The 17,098-nt window shown below is 40.4% G+C and overlaps 1 protein-coding gene across 1 annotated transcript in view; it reads right to left on the bottom strand.

Moving 5' to 3' along the window:
- PTPRD (protein tyrosine phosphatase receptor type D) overlaps positions 1–17,098 on the bottom strand; it is a 1,062,283-nt gene that overhangs the window by 676,078 nt on the left and 369,107 nt on the right. The window contains exon 5 of the mRNA XM_063129268.1: positions 303–325. The gene's annotated coding sequence lies outside the window, so the exon portion shown is untranslated. The remainder of the gene's footprint in view (positions 1–302; positions 326–17,098) is intronic.

The following is a 17,098-nucleotide window of genomic DNA, read 5'->3' as shown; positions in this document are numbered from 1 at the left end:
CTACATTCCAAGAGTTCAGTGTAAGGGGAGGGGGAGTGTAAATCCACTCTCAGTTTCTTAAAGTTTTGCTCTGATGTACACAGGAAAATGGACCGTATACAGCACAAGACCACATACTAATGCAATAGCACATCTGCCCCACAAAATCAGAAAGTAGAGAAGAGATCATTTATAATTTTCAGAGCAGTCATACTTAATTTCATCAAGCAGTTTAACAACCAAGTCTGAGACAATGCTTGTATGCTTTAGTGTTTCATTCTAATTAGACACTTCATTTATTTTTATTAAGATTGGGATCTTACCTCAACCTTGTGAACCACAGCTCCTGTTGAGAGACAGAAAGAGAACTCTAATTTATTTGTATTCACTGGCACCTCATAAAAGGCAAACATCTTGATTTTTTTACAGCACACAAAAGCCCAAATAAACAAAAGTCCTACTATGAAAGTATTTTTTAAGTGAAAGTTCTATGTCTGAAGATTGGTCCAGGCATACCATGTGCATAATGCTCATGCACTGCAGGATTTCCATGGGGCGTAACAAGGCTCAGTTCCTGTTCCTTGGTACACAGATGGCCACCACACCAGGGCATGATGGGATTGGGAGGATTGTAGTCTTTTTCCTTCTGCTTGGTCAAGGAACAGAATCTCAGAAGGCCTGCTCAGAAGATACTTTCAACCCTGCTGGTTAAGGCTTTTGGTTAAGCAACAGGGGTTAAAGTGTCTTGTGCGATGCGTTTTGCTAAACCGAGGTCACTCACTAACCACAGTTAGACCGTCTGCAGCAGGCTTAGTGGCTCTAACCATGGCTTAAAGAATGTGTGACAGCACAGCTTGTGGTTAGTGCTAACCCCAGAGAACCACAGCTTCACTAACCACAGAATGTAAAGTGTCGTCTGAACAGGCCCAGATTGTAAACAGACAGGGAAAGCGTATGGAACAACTGGCCTTCTATCAGAACCTTCCAACATAATAACTTAAAGCTCCGTCACATCTAGGTAGAAAATGCGCGGCTCCCATCACTTCTCTCGTTGCTCTGACGTTGCTTCCTGAAAACAGGAAGTAACGAGGCCCATTCAGTCTGGCAGGAGAGAGCAGCAACCAGACTTTTTCAGGGTGGGGTGGGGGGTTGCAGCGCAAGGAAGGCCAGAAGGGGCAGAAGGGGCACAAGAGGCAGATGACGTCATGTCAGCAATCCGTGAGTGCCCAGTAATGAGCGTGCAGTAAAACACTTGTCAGATGGAGCTCCTAAAGTAAATGTTGAATCGGTAAACTCTTGTTAGCCTAGTGGCAGTAGAGGTGGGTGAAAAATGGCCTCTTTGAGGTTGTTTTTTTAAAAAATAGATTACTCATATTCTGATTGTGGTTGGCAATCCATATATTTCAGAGCATGTTAGGTGTTCTGGTAAATAAAACAAAAAAGTGTTTGACAGCATGTACACATTTACAAAATGTATACAAGGACACTTTAATCAAGGGATGCATACATCACAAAATGCATACATTAATGTGTGCATTATGAAAAATGTGTAAAACACCCTTACAAGTTCAGGCAGAAACGGGATGGAATGAGCTTGACCTTAAAACAAAACAGCAATCTCAGCCAGACCAAGATTGACGGATCCTTACATCCCTGAGGTGCAGTTATTGACGAGAGCAAGTGATTGACATCAAATAAAAGAACTCGATAGAAAACTGGTTGCCTAGAATATGGGTAAAGTTCATTTTATTATTCAGTTTCCAAGGAATGAAACATCATTTGCAAACTTTAATTTAGCATATTTTAATAGAGAAATGCAACACAGTGAATAGCCTAACTAGCATTTGCAGCTATTAGGAAATGACTGTTTCAATAGGTAAATAATATGGCATCTGATTGCATTTTTTTCATTTATTTTATTATTCTGTCATTGTATATTGCTTCTAGAAATCCAACTTTTGTACTGTAATTTGCAATAAAAGATCATCTTTCTTGAATAAGGCCCGTAACTCCTACTGAAATAGGATGAAGAAAATTGAGCTTTTGGCAGAAAGATCGCTGTATATTTATACAACATATAAATAAGGTGAAAATTGCCTTCTTTCCTATTAACACCTCCACTGGAGACCACTAACAAAACTCTTCATTATATCCACTCACTGACTCAATTAAACCTGAGGTGAAATCATGTCAAAATGATTTTCTGTATCTTGAGAAAAACTACAGATTAAAGCTACAAGCCAATACACACTTACATGGGAGAAACTCCAATTTAATTCAATGGGGTTTCTAAGAAGATATCTATAGAATTGCACTGTTGGTGTGTGTATGTGTGTAAATGTGTGTATCTGTGACTAATAAGTACAGAGAGAAGCAGTTCTTTTTGCATATTTATTGCATATGAAGATAAAAATATTTTTCAATATATAGAAACAGACTTATAGTTAGTTTTTAAAGCCAAGTCTCATATTTTCTGTTTAGAAAAACATCTTTGATTTGAATAATTAATTTACATAGCACCTTTAACTTGAAAAGAAAGTTTAATTCTGATCACATTAATTCAGCAAAAAAATGCTACACATAAAGACACTATTTTCATTTTCCATGGAAAGTGAAGGTGAAATATGACATGTCCAGAACAGCAGGTAAATTTGAATCTCTGCCTGCAAAGTTGAAGTCAATGTGTACACCTCCAAGACGTTGTTGAACTCTGATTTCCATCATCCCCAGCCAACATGGGCAATGGTCAGGTACTATTGGAACTGCAGCCAATGAAACTGGGTGACTGCAGAGAGGTAACCTTTCTAGTGCGCCAAGGAGAATGAGCATTGACATTCTGCAGCATAACTGAGGTAATCTAATGCCCACCTACTTAAATGCTAGTAGTTTTAACCTAATCTTCACTAGCCTCTCTAGAGCATCTGGGCCCCACCATTGTTCCTATTACACCGAGTGTGATTGCTAATGTTATATCATAGTGGTAGGCATCATTTCTCTTGCTTTCACAAACAAGAGGGGCAGGAAACACACGATGTCAACTTGAACCAGGGGCTTTAAGTTCTCCTGTTTCAACAGATTCCACATGGCCCCTGAAACATCCCCCAAACTGGGGACCAATCAGGTGTAACTGCTGCTAGAAGGAAATATTGCCCCCTCCCTTGTATATGTACGGGAGAGGGTTTGGATCCTAGCTGAATTCTCCCTGTGGTGAAAAATGTTCTAATACTTAGATAATACTATTTAGGATTTGTGTCCTGAGATTTGTGAAAAGATTTAAAATACAAGCCATCTGACATTTCAAATAAGGAAGAGGTTTCTGTTTTGCCTAATTTCCCCCTAATACCTGGAGAGGTGAATCCAAAGAATACTGCTATCAGTTGAAATAAAGTTTTACATTGTCTTTTATTGTGCAAGTGGGAGTAATAAAGCATCTGACAGATTGAGGAATAAGGGATGCTCTGAAAGGTGTTAAAATATGGTATAAAAATATCTTTACAGTGATTAGCATGAACAGTTAGGGTATGTCAGACATGTTTTAAGATTTATAGTGGAGCATTATCCATTTGCTTTAACTATGGATTGGATACATCAATTGGCCGGCTTTATTCTCTTCACATAAAAGAGTTCTAGAAGACAGGAAAAGGGAAAGATGTGCAGAGATGCTACATTCGTGGCACAATCCTATGCAAGTCTAGACAGCAAAAGAGCCCTAGAACTCCCAGAATTCCCCAGCGAGCCACTTCCTGTCTAAACACGCACAGGACTCCGTTGGAGAACAATGGCACCTCAGGTTGCCAAGACAGACAAAAACACAGAATATTGTAATTAAAAGTGGTGTGCATCTTGGCTCGCCGCTCTGACCATGTTACTCCGCTTCTGAAATCTCTTCATTGGCTTCCAATTCACTTCAGAATCCAATATAAACTTCTCCTGTTAACCTTCAAAGCTTTTCACGGTCTAGCTCCTTCCTATCTCTCCTCTCTCATCTCACACTATTGCCCCGCTCGTGCTCTTCGCTCCTCTGATGCCATGTTTCTCGCCTGCCCAAGGGCCTCTACTTCCCTTGCTCGGCTCCGTCCATTTTCTTCTGCTGCCCCTTACGCCTGGAACGCTCTTCCAGAACATTTGAGAACTACAACTTCAATCGCAGCTTTTAAAGCTCAACTAAAAACTTTTCTTTTTCCTAAAGCTTTTAAAACTTGATGTTGTGCAGACTTTATACTGTTAGTTTTACCCTACCCTGTGCCTGCTTACCCTACCCTGTACCTGTTTGCATTCTCTTCCCCTCCTTATTGTTTTACTAGGATTTTATTAGATTGTAAGCCTATGCGGCAGAGTCTTGCTATTTACTGTTTTACTCTGTACAGCACCATGTACATTGATGGTGCTATATAAATAAATAAATAATAATAATAATAATAATAATAATAAAGGTCTGTATTTCAAGAATGAACAAATTCCAGTTTCAACAAAGAATCCATTAAAAAATACAAATCTTGTTATTTATTTATTTGAATATTATAGGCCACATATTTGGACAAAGTTCACCCAACCTTAAAAACATTCAGTGTTAATATTTCTTACTGTTCATATCAAAAACAAAACACACACAACTATGCAATGTATTACAACATATGAAAACTGCCATATATATTTTAAAAATATTATGACTTATAGAATTCAATGAAGGTGTTAACTATTTCAAAACGCTGTTTTCCAAAGGGACAGGAAGCAAGTGATATTTCTGTGATATCTCCCCTTCATATATCAGAATTACAAATTGGTGTGCTTGTTCAGGAAATCATTATACAATTCGTGATTAATCTTGAGCTCCACGTTTGAAGAAAGGTAGAAATGAAAACAATCTCCCAGAACACTAGAGGTTGGATCTGGAACCATTATTCTTCCAGTGGAACCAGAAGACCTTGTTCTCTTCTCTCCCTCTGCAACTCCCATCCCGTATGCCCTCCAAATCTGTTCTGGAGGGTCTGCAACCTTTCAGAGCAGATTTGGATGGCACATGGGGGTTTGCAGGATGGAAGGAGAGCCTTAGGAAGTCCATTCACAAAGGTGGTCTCTTTCAGCTGGTGGAACAACGGCTCTGGATCCAACCCATGTTCTTTTATGAATATAACATATGGGTTTTGCAACTCTTCTGAAAATGTCCTCATTTTGCATCTAGCTGCAAATTTATATATTTTTGAACCAGATGTAGACATTGCTGTAATCAGCAACTAAATTTCATTCACATTCAAGCACTCCATTTATGGAGGAACGTTTTCAAGGGTCTCCCTATGGGATGCTGAAATATCAGCTTCAGAGTACTTGTGTTTCTTCTACAGTGATGTAAACAAAAATATATCTACCTAGAAGTGTGCTCAGAAATCAAAACTGCATTTGAATAATAAAAAAGTGTGTGAATTGCCATATTTAACTGTTATGTGCAGAATAATAAAATGACAGAGATGCCATTTGTTAGAGCAGCAGAGATTACTTGCTCCATAGGTCATAAGGAAAAAATTGCTCAGGGCTTCTAATACAGAATGATGCTCTGGATAAGCATCTAATTACAAAAGATTGCACAACAGCTTCTCGGAGATCAGTTTTGTCCCACTACTCAGAGTAAGGAAACAAAAGCACTCTGAAATAGAGCTATCTTAGGACTGAGAGGTACATGTGGCATGGGGAAATCCAGCATTTTAAGCTGAAATGAATATATTACGAATATATTACGGTTACATAAAGAACCGTTGCTCAGTGGTAGAGCACTTAGTGGCAGAAGGTCCCAGGTTCAATCTCTGCCATTGGCTCTGCTTGAGACAGGGAAACCCCTGGAGGCTTTGGAAAATTTCCTGACCCAATCTAAGTGATTTTGAAGATTCACCCTACTCCCTGCAGTCTCCACCACCCTCCTGACACCAACCCATCCCCAAAGCACCCCTTCCTTTTCATCATTCATTGGCAGGGCACAGGAGCAGCCATGCCAATGAAAGAAGATGGAGAAGGGAAGCCTTCTCCCCCTTTCCTGGCTACCTTCCTTTCTCCAGTCTCAGTGATGGAATATTGTACAGCAAGGGAGTGGTGGGCTCTTAAAATTGTGTTGCTCTATTGATTAAATGTAGTTTTTATAAAATATTTTTCTAGTTTTATATTGTTTGTAAAGCACCAACAGTAAGGTTTTTCTTTACTCTAACTTCCAGGATATCGGGTTTAAGTGAGGAAATGTGAAACTTCCATTTTGAAGTTTTGTTTTTACACCACATGGGGGTGGGGTGGGGGTAGGATGGGCAAAAGTTCAGGTGAGAGGCAAACCATGGGAGGGAGGGAGTTGCACTGCTTCCAGTTGTGAGGTGGTCCAAAGTGTTCCTGCCTCCTGTTATTTCCCATTTAAAACAAACAGATCTGTTTTTTTTTAAAGGAATCAGCTTCTCCAAGTGGCTGTGAGGAGCCAGGGGCCCATGTGGGCAGCCATCTTTTTTCCCTATACAATGCCCCAGTAAATAATGCTACACTATTATTTAACATCATCCCGAGGAAATCTTTTGGTCCTATTTGTAAAGCATGTGGCAGGAGCTGTGCTCCCTAATCACTTGGAATGGCTTTTATCTCCAAAAATGATTTTAAAAAAGAAGAAGCTCTTAGTAATTTCACGCACAAAAGTCAATGACCCCCACGTCTTTATTGAAAATAAAGATCCCAAGAACAGCTCTGTTAACTACAACCCCCATGAAATTAGTACATCCTCCACATATATGCCAAAATCTTGTGCTAGTTTTGTGCTGTTTTATGGCACAAATCCCGAATTTTGTGCTGCCACAAAAGCATGAAAATGTCATACCCTTAGGTGGTGCCTGAAGAATCCTAAAAATTCCTCATATCATTTTCACACTTTCAATGGTGGCACAAAACAGCACAAAACTAGCACAACACATTGGCACAGGTTTGGAGGTGATATGACAAAGTTGCAGTTTTTTTCTGTTAAGTATGAAGTCACGTTTGATTTAGCAGTACACAGTTGTAGTTGGTGGTATGACACTCAGGCTTTCTCACACAAAACAGCACAAAACTGGCACGAGACTTAGGCATATATTTGGAAGGGATATTAGTTTGGGGGCTTCATAGTTAACAGAGCCCTGAAGAACCTGTGTATGCAGGACTTTTCACAGCCCTATGCACCCTTTACCTTAAGGTATAAGGTATGTAGTGCAACCAGATTAGCATAATATTTCCCTCTATTTGAAAGTATTGAAATTACCAGTAACAATATGTAGAAAATTAATTGGCTACGACCAAGGCAGTACATCACGTTATTACAGAGGTCACCTGTCAGAAGCTTCAATTCTGGGTGAAACAATACACAAATCTCTTGGACCTATGTGAAGAGACACCATATACTCCTCCAAATCCAATCCTACCTCACACAAACAAGAAAAGGGGTTTTGAAATAAGTAAACAAAGTCAGAGAAAAGAGAAGTTTCCATACAGTAAGCACAAGAGGTTTATCAGTACCTAAGACAAGCACTGCATGTCTCACAGCAGACATCAATGAAACACAATGCAGTTCAGGATCAGAAAGGGGATTGAAAAACCTACAAGTACAAATGATAAGGGATAGTTGGCTTCACAGTTATTCATTTGTAAGAGATTCACTGAATTTTCACACCTCATTCAAATAAATAGGCTAATGGTGTATTGGAGCAGGGGGAGGGGAACCCAGAAGGTGTCATGTAGCATTTTTCATGATTAACCCACAGTTCCAAATTAATTTGGCTATCATCTGATCTTCAGGACTTCTGTAGAGTCTCTGATTTTGCATACACATGAGCTGTAACTCTAACGGAATGTTATGTCTCCTGTGGATAGTATGTTCAAACCACGCACATTGGGTGAGTGGTCTAGGCTACAGTGGGGATGGCGGTAAATCTCTATGGATGAAATCCAATGGGATGCATTGAATCAGCAGAATGGGTAGCCTTGGTGGAACAGATTCCCCATCCTCCACAAAACATGCTCCAGAGAAGATTGGGGGATGTGGGAGATACAAGGTGGAGGAGAAGGAGGGAAAGTCCTGTGCCATGGCAGAATTCCACTCATGTGCTGTTGGGTGCTGCCCAGTGCATCTCTCTCCTCTAATCTCATATGGGGAATGGGAAGATTCAGAGAATATTTGCCCACTATAGAATTATCCCCACCCTCCACATCCCAATCTTCTCTGCTGTTGAAAATACATCAAAGAAGCTTTCTATGCTCTCTCTTCTTCTCCTCAGGAAAAGGAGGATATGTAGAGACCTAATGACCATCAGTGATCACAAACACACATCTCCATGTAACCCCTGTAATGCTATTTGCCATGTCGTACAGACTAATTGCACGTACTGTGGCATTTTGGGCCCAATTCATTTCTGTATGCAGGCCCCCAACAAAACTGCACTATAAAAACAAGCAGATTAAAAAAAATCAATTTAACAACACTTTCAAACTTGGAATTTAAACATAATTTATTCTACTAATGGAAGAATTGTTTTTCATGTTGAATTTTTTATCACATGAATTTATTTGAATCACAAAATTTTTGTAGGCTATGAACCATGCTGTGTTAATTACTGTTACAGAGCAAAGAAGAAAAAAGCAATTTCATATTCTTTGATATATCATGTTTAAAGCTCCACATTGGGTGGTATTTATGTACTAGCCGCCACTATGAAAAATTCCAGAATTCTTTGCTCAATGGTTGTAAATAAATAATGTTTCTTAATATTTAAAACTGCAACAATAAAAACAAAACCAGTATGTGAATAATTGGCAAGGGTAACACCAGGGGCAGCTTCCAACATTAAATAATATTCAGTGCTTTTATTAAAAGCTGTATGTTCTCTTCTCACAGCATCACTGCATGATTTTTTTAATGTAAAAGTCCATATTACATCCTCAGCATTACAGAAGTACCACATTTAACACTTACTACTGTGGAGGAGGAAACAAGATGGGCACTGTGGAGTTGCTTGGCCAAAAGTATATAAGAAAACTCACTCACTGCAGTCAAGATGTACAACTCTAGATTATACAGCAGTATTATGGATATTAGATACTGTTCTCTTTTCTGAAAATTGGGTGTGTAATACATGCAGAAAAGACACTGGCTATCTAAACTGCAATCTTGTTTTCCCCACTTTAAACAAAATTAGGTAGCAACTCTATCCTACCGTGATTATGAAATAAGCTTTTCATGATAGTCTTCTCCTGCCTCAAAATCCAGATATGTGTCTCTTCAGCCTTCTTCAACCATAGTTTTTTGACATGTTCTGCTAGATTCAAGAGTGACGCTGTTCTGCTGATACGCTAAGCCACGGTGGTTAAGCATTTTGAGGTAAACCTTATAGCCTAGTGTGTCATATGAAGCATGACTTAACATGTCATGTGAACCATTCCTAACCACGATGGCTACATAACCAGGGTTCAAACACGCTCAAAAATTTGCTACAAAAGGGTTAGCAGCCTAACCATGGCTTAGTGTGTTGTCTGAACAGGGTCAATGTCCTTTATGTAGACATTTATAGATGAGTATTTATTCCTAATTTATTACCTTTGATAAATTAGGCTCTCTCAGAAAAGTCAGTCTTCAGATTTCCAGTTTCTCAACATTAAAACTAACATGCAAATCTGGCATTTGGCAACAATGTCTTCTAAAATCCTATTGTTTCCAGAGGTAACAATGTTTCTCTTTGCTCTTTCTTATGTTACATATCTCGACTAGTTGCCCTGCCAAACACCCACATTTCATTGCTTTCAAGATTTTGTTCCTTTTCTCCTGGAATGCTCACATTGGCTCAGTTCACACACTTTTCTCTACTCAGTGGGAAAACTCCACTCAACGGTGGAGTTTGTAGGAGGTACTCACCATACAACATGTTCCAACTCCACTGTTGTTGGAGCCTGGAACGGATCCTGGTTATGTTTTTCCATTGATTTGTTAATTGCTGAGGAGCTGGAGGAACAGAAGACTCAGCAGAAAACTTAAAGGTCAACTCTGCACCTGGACATTGAGTATCATAATTGAATAATTGGTTAACTGATTGTCTTCAATTAAGGGTTGCAAGGAGTTGCATCATTGTACAGGTAGTCTATAAAAGGAAATGTATTTTCATGTATATACCACATAACTGAACTGATGTGAAGCTGTATTGACTGAACGTTTGTAAGTATTATCTGTTTTGCCATAACTAAATTATATTTTTATATGCCAGTAAAAAGGTTTGTTTTAACCAATACAAATCTCTGTCTTAATTCATGTCTTTGCTGACTTGGCTGAAAACCGCTGTAATACTCTGCTAGTTTCTGTATGGGCCCAAACAAACAGAAACTTAATACAAAAGGTTATTTGCCAGAAGCCCAATCTGTGCAATAAGGTTGTAAAACCCATAACTCAATACTGTTGTGTTAGTGTCGCCTCCTGTGGAGTGGAGTAAAAGTCAACGCAGCATTTCATTGACAGTTCCTCTGCCCTCTCTCCTCCCCCAGTACTACCAATGGTATCCCATCAGCTATTGCTGCCAAAAACAACAACAATCCCAGCCACTTTCCTAGAGCAGCACTCCCTCCTTTCACCATTCTTCTGAGGGAACTCTGTGGCCAGTGGGAAAAGTCAACTCAACTCAACAGGAAACTCCATGGAGTCCTCCAGACAACATGGAACACAATGGTTGTGCAGAAACTCTCCTCTGCTCAGCGTGGAGATTCAAGGTGGAGTGTTGTTGTTGTTGTTTTTCCCTCCAGACAACACTTTTCTCAACGACGGTATAACAATTCTACAGTGGAGTTATTACACCACAGTTGAGAAAAGTGTTGTGTGAACTGAGCCATTTAGTCTTTCTCTAAGAATAAGGAAAGAGGTGATGCTGTGAATTAGCCATTATTTTTATTGTTCTCTATTAATTTATAGATGGCTTGCAATTTCTGATAGGGGAAATAATCTCCATGGAGCCACTTTGGAAAATTTGTCTGAAAAGTAAGGCATAAATAACTTAAATCACACACACACACACACACACACACACACACACACACACACTGTTCATATATAGTGACACTAGCTCTGCACCATGAATACAGCCAACCATCAATAATCTGAAAACTAAACTTGTAGTCAAACAAATATTTTAATACTACGGGAGAAAGTCATACCAGGTCACCAATACCAAACTGTGAGATAGTCATTAATTTTCACTTCCAACGTGACTGCTGAAGAACCCAACATATTTCATTTGGTTCTCTGACAAAAGCCCCACTGACATGCACCGAAGTTACTCATCAGAAAGCCTGGTGGATTGTGCCCGGTGGTTCAACACTTTTCAGCCTGTGGCCAAGCTCTGTGAGGCCGCAATGCCCATCCACCTCTTTGATAATAAAGCTTCAACAAGATAACAAACACAACAAAATAGAATATGTGGAAAGTATTGGTTTTCTTTTTATGTAAAGGCCATAGAAAATTAGCATAATACTTTCCCACCACAACATGAATTTCTCAGCAATATTTCCTAGCTATTTTCATTGTCCCAATTTTGCGATTTATTTTGTGTTTAGAAAATGGAGAAGCTACCAACATGTGCAGAAGTAAGATATGGCAATTTTCATAATGAAATGTATTGTATACTAAAAACACAGACACAGGACTTCAGTTTCTCCCAAAACATTGAAATGACTGCAAGATACTGAGATTCCATTATTTTAATGGCACTTAATTTGTATTCTGAGTTTGTATACTGAATAACATGATGGAGGGAACAGGTTTCTACCTACATCATTCATTAAGCAAGCTGTATAAATTTATGTGGAAAATAAGAACAACAATAATAAAGAGCTGATAATCCACACAGTTTTGTACCACTGTAAATCCTTTTTCTTCTTTACATAGTGTATTGGCCAGTTCAATCAATCTTTAACAACTTTGAATACATATGCTAAAAATGATGTTGAGCAAGATGAAAAGGAAATACACTGTAAAGTGCTATTATTGCTGGACAAATCATTCATGATGACAGTATATATCTAATAAAATTACTTTGCCAATGTTTCCCTAAAGTCCATTTCATTCCTCTTAAAACAGATGCATTGGTATGAATTCATAGTATACGTATTGATCTTAGGACTTGTCTGTTTAAATAGAGCTCAGTGCCAAGCTGAAATAGATGAAGTGTGCATTTGTGCAGCCATATCTGATGAACAGTGTAAGTGTGGCAAGAATCTGCATTGGCACAGCTGAAATGATTCTTCTTTAAACTGAATTCTCTGCTGCAGTTTATGATAGGAAAAACACGCATGGACACACAACTCCTATGTTAACACAAGGACTTGGTTACTATGTTTTAAGAAGAAACTGTCTGTCCTTTGTTTTCCTGATTGTTGCAGTCCATTAAGCCAGATCATGCCACCCATCGCATCCTGAGACATTTTTCTATTTTTTGATGAGCACAAGCCGTTTCAATTAGTGCTGGACTGAAAATTCCATCCATTCCATTTTTGGCATTTTGTGAGGTGTGGGGGAAAAAAAAATGAAAACATGGGTGAAAGAGGCTGGAAGAGGTGAGAATTTCAGAAAATTTTCTCCTCGGGAGGGGGACAGGTTTTTCACATAGCATTTAAATGTTGCCAGTTGTTGAGGGGGTCTTCTTTCTTTCTTTTAATTTTTTTCAAAACACCCCCAGCATTTTCAGCAGCCCAGGAGTGCTTACTGGATGCTTATTGGGGAGGGAGAAGTCAAGTGGTCTTCAAAAGGTATTCAGTGCTGGGCTCATCCAAATGCTGAGGGAAGGGAGGGGTTGAAAACTAAAATAGGAAGAAATCCCTTCAGCAACTATACTTAAAAAAGGTATGTGGAAACCCTGGCCCTCTCCCCAAGAAGATAAATCTCAGTATTTGTCCCCTCCCTGTGAAAGAGGCAGAAAAAACAATGCCACTTTCACAGGGAGAGAGAAAGTTCCTGAAAATAAGGGCAGGACTAATTTCAATCTTGTGTGTGTTGTGAAAATATACTTTCTTCTTCTTTTTTATAAAGAATTTTCATGTTTTAGTCAATGATGGAAATTACATATTTGGGTGCATGCTTTAAAAAATGAACACCCAAATAAATAGTTTTACCATTCGAACAACCAAAAGCTAGTATTTGGGAAAACTAGATCGAGATCCAGGAACAAGCTTCAAGGTGGAACTTGGAGAACACGGACAAGCTCAAGCCTCCCTGATTCTCCCATCTCTAAAGTTGCCCTGGGGCATAAACTGCAGCTTGCAAAAAGGGAAAATGAGCATCAGATCAATGATCAAAGAGACAAGAGATAATCAAAGGCAAATGTGCTGTAAGCAGTTGAAATCAAAACCATTTCAGAAAGCAGTAAGAACTTGCAGTCCACACATGATTTGGTCTACTCCATCTACGTTTTGCTTTGTGTATGCAGCTAGGATAACAAAGGAAGACAGAAGAGGGAATTTCTATCTGAGGAATTTTCAAAGGGGTGTAGTTTTTTTCACTATCACATGCCAAATTGCCTTCCCTGAAATTCCTTTTTCAACACAACGATGAACAACAGAGGAGTCTTGCCTTTTCCTCTGCATCTGGTCATCTTTATGAACAGATCTCCGCCACAGGCACAAGCATGCAAAGAAGCAAAGTACACGGCCTAGGATGCTTTCCCAAACCTCAACATCCATCTAAACTGCATTTACGACACTGCGCAAGTAATATACAAAAGCAGTAACATACCAAAAAGGCTCTAAAGCTGAGCTGAATGGTAAATATCTGAAACAACTTGCTTGAAACAACTTGCTTGAGATATGGAGTCTGGCCAGGGTGTGTGTCCTTCCTGACACTGCACATATGTGCATATGATCCTGCCTTATATTGACGCAGACCACTGGTTCATCCAGTCCAGTATTATCTATGACAGGAAGCACCGTGGGAGCTGCTGCCAGTCATAAAAGATGATACTGGCTTCATTGGACCAGTGATCTGACCTCCTATAAAACAACTTCGTATGTACTACGTCAGGCAGAAAAAAAACAGTCCACCTAAAACTCCAGATAATAAACCCGTCAGTTGTTTCACTCATATATTTACAGTTCAGCTCATAAATTCAGATAAATCGAACTTCCAGAATCTTTCATATTTTTAGGACACATAATCACAGTGCACAATACGGCACAATGCTATGCACTATGATTCCTTCCCCACCCCGAGTCTTAATTTTAAAAGTCAGCCAAGCATACAGAAGGTCTGTATAACAGGATCTAGCATGCATATTGCATGGCTGAACAAATAAGTTGCTCTCTGAAAATATGGGTTAATTCACAAACTGAATGGAGGGGCGTGGCAGCGACCAAGTCTTTAAGGAACTGTCTTACATCTGCGGATTTTCTTGCACAAATCTTTTGCAGCCAGATCAATGACCCAGTTAAATTAAAAGCAAAAGCAATTGGGATCCCAACCATGTTAATATCACTGATTTTGTCACTGATATCAGAAGTACTGAGGCTATAATCCTATACCCGTTTATCTGGGAACAAGTCCCATAGATCTGAGAGGAGTTTATGTCTGAGTAGACATGTAAAGGACAGCACTGTAAATGCTACCTGAAACAGAACTCTAATGGCAAAATCCTGTGCATGGTTCCTCAGAAGTAAGCTAATCAGTAGCTCTTACTCCCAGGAAAGTGCTCATTAGACTGCAGCCTAACACCACAATCTTATGCAGATATACTCAGAATTTCAAGTTGTACAAGATCCAATTAAGTTTACTATTAAGTAAGAACACAGGATTACAGCTGAACATCACCATCATATGCATGTTTAGTTGGAAATAAATTCCCCTTGGTTCAATGGAGATTGCTTTCAGCAAAGTGGAAGCCCCATTGAATTCAATGAGTAGATGTGTATAGAAGGGCTGTGCAGTCTCCCCAGGAATTATCTGGTAACCATGAACATCCACTGAGCATTCGATCTTCCAAAGCAGGGATTGGCCACAGAGATGTGCCCAATCGGAGCTACTAAACTCCCCAGAATTATCCTGCTCTGTGTGTGTGCCTAAAGTGAATACCTCCCTATTTGGAACATACTGAGTGGGGTGAGGAGTAATTTTGATATTGACTTCTGTGGCCATTGGGTGGGGGGAGGGAGAGAGGGAGCATGTTTCTGCTTGCACTCATAGAAGTCAATCATCCATTTTTCACAGTGTGAAAGTGTGAGAAAGTGTGAGAAAGCTTCTACACCTGATTCGGTCACAGGCAGGCTCTTTATTTCAGTGGTTAGGTGCAAAGGGGGCTCTGTCCAATAGATCTGGAGGGCACCATGTTAGAGAAGGCTGGAGTGGGGAATTTTTTTAAAAAATCCTTAAAAATGATGTGGACAAGGTGCTTGGACTGGTTTGTGCGACCACCTCTGTACTGGATCCTTGCCCTTCTTGGTTAATAAGAGCTACTAGGGATGGAACAGCCAGCTGGGCCAGGGAAGTGATTAATGCCTCTTTATGAGGGGGACTGGTCCCGGGCTGCCTGAAAGAGGCGGTGGTGAGACCACTCCTAAAGAAACCTTCCCTGGACCCGGAAAATCTTAATAACTATAGGCTGGTGGCAAATGTTCCATTCCTGGGCAAGGTCCTTGAGCGGGTGGTTGCGGACCAGCTCCAGACACTCTTGGATGAGACTGATTATCTGGATCCATTTCAGTTGGGCTTCAGGCCTGGTTTTGGCATGGAAACAGCCTTGGTCGCCCTGTATGATGACCTATGTCAGGAGAAAGACAGGAGAGGGAGTGTGACTCTGTTTATTCTCCTCGACCTCTCAGCGGCTTTCAATACCATTGACCATGGTATCCTTCTGGGATGACTTGCTGAGCTGGGAGTGGGAGGTACTGCTCTGCAGTGGTTCCGCTCTTATTTGGCGGGTCGGATACAGAAGACGGAGCTTGAGGAACATTACTCGGCCCCGTGGACTCTCAAGTATGGGGTCCCGCAGGGGTCAGTTTTGTCCCCCATGTTGTTTAACATTTACATGAAGCCGCTGGGTGCGGTCATCCGGAGCTTTGGAGTGTGCTGTCTTCAGTATGCTGGCAACACGCAGCTCTATTTCTCCTTTTCATCTTCAGCAGGACAGGCTGTGGATGTGTTGAACCAGTGCCTGGCTGCGACAATGGACTGGATGAGGGCTAATAAACTGAGACTCAATCCAGACAAGACTGAGATGCTGTTAGTAGGTGATTCTGCTGACAGGATCGGGGGGGGGGGGGTTCTACCGGTTCTGGATGGGATTGCACTCACCCTGAAGGAGCAAGTTCGTAGCTTGGGGGTTCTTTTAGATCCATCATTGTCACTTGAGGCTCAGGTGACCTCAGTGGCATGGAGTGCCTTTTACAAACTCCGGTTGGTGGCCCAGTTACACCCCTATCTGGACAGGGATAACCTGGCTTCAGTTGTCCATGCTCTGGTAACCTCCAAGTTAGATTACTGCAATGCACTCTACGTAGGGCTGCCTTTGAAGACGGTTCGGAAGTTGCAGCTCATGCAAAATGCAGCGGCCAGATTGATTTCGGGAACCAGAAGGTTCAACCATATAACATCTGCTCTGGTCCACTTGCACTGGCTGCCTGTATGTTTCCAAGCCCAATTCAAGGTGCTGGTTTTGACCTATAAAGCCTTACACGGCTTGGGACCACAATACTGACGGAACACCTTTCCTAAAGTGAATATACCTGGTTACTACGTTCAGCATCTAAGATCCTCTAGGGTGCCTATTCCAAGAGAAGCTCAGAGTGTGGCAACGAGGGACAGGGCCTTTTCGGTGGTGGCCCCCAGACTATGGAACAATCTCCCTAACGAGGCTTGCCTGGCACCAACGCTGCTATCCTTCCAGCTCCAGGTTAAGACTTTCCTCTTTGCCCAGGCATATGACAGCACATCTTAATCACCCACATGTTTAGTTTTTTTAAATGGTTTTTAATGTTTTGTGTGTGTGTGTTCTGTGTTTTAGAATTTTAAATTTTGTATACTTGTTTTTATCTCAATTTTAGCATTTCTGTAAACCGCCCAGAGAGCCCTGGCTATGGGGGCGGTATATAAGTGAAATAAATAAATAAAGAC

This window comes from Elgaria multicarinata, chromosome 6, assembly GCF_023053635.1.
Source record: "Elgaria multicarinata webbii isolate HBS135686 ecotype San Diego chromosome 6, rElgMul1.1.pri, whole genome shotgun sequence".
Taxonomy (NCBI): domain Eukaryota; kingdom Metazoa; phylum Chordata; class Lepidosauria; order Squamata; family Anguidae; genus Elgaria; species Elgaria multicarinata.
Note: the sequence above shows the minus strand (reverse complement) of the source record. Positions and strands in the feature narration are given on the sequence as shown.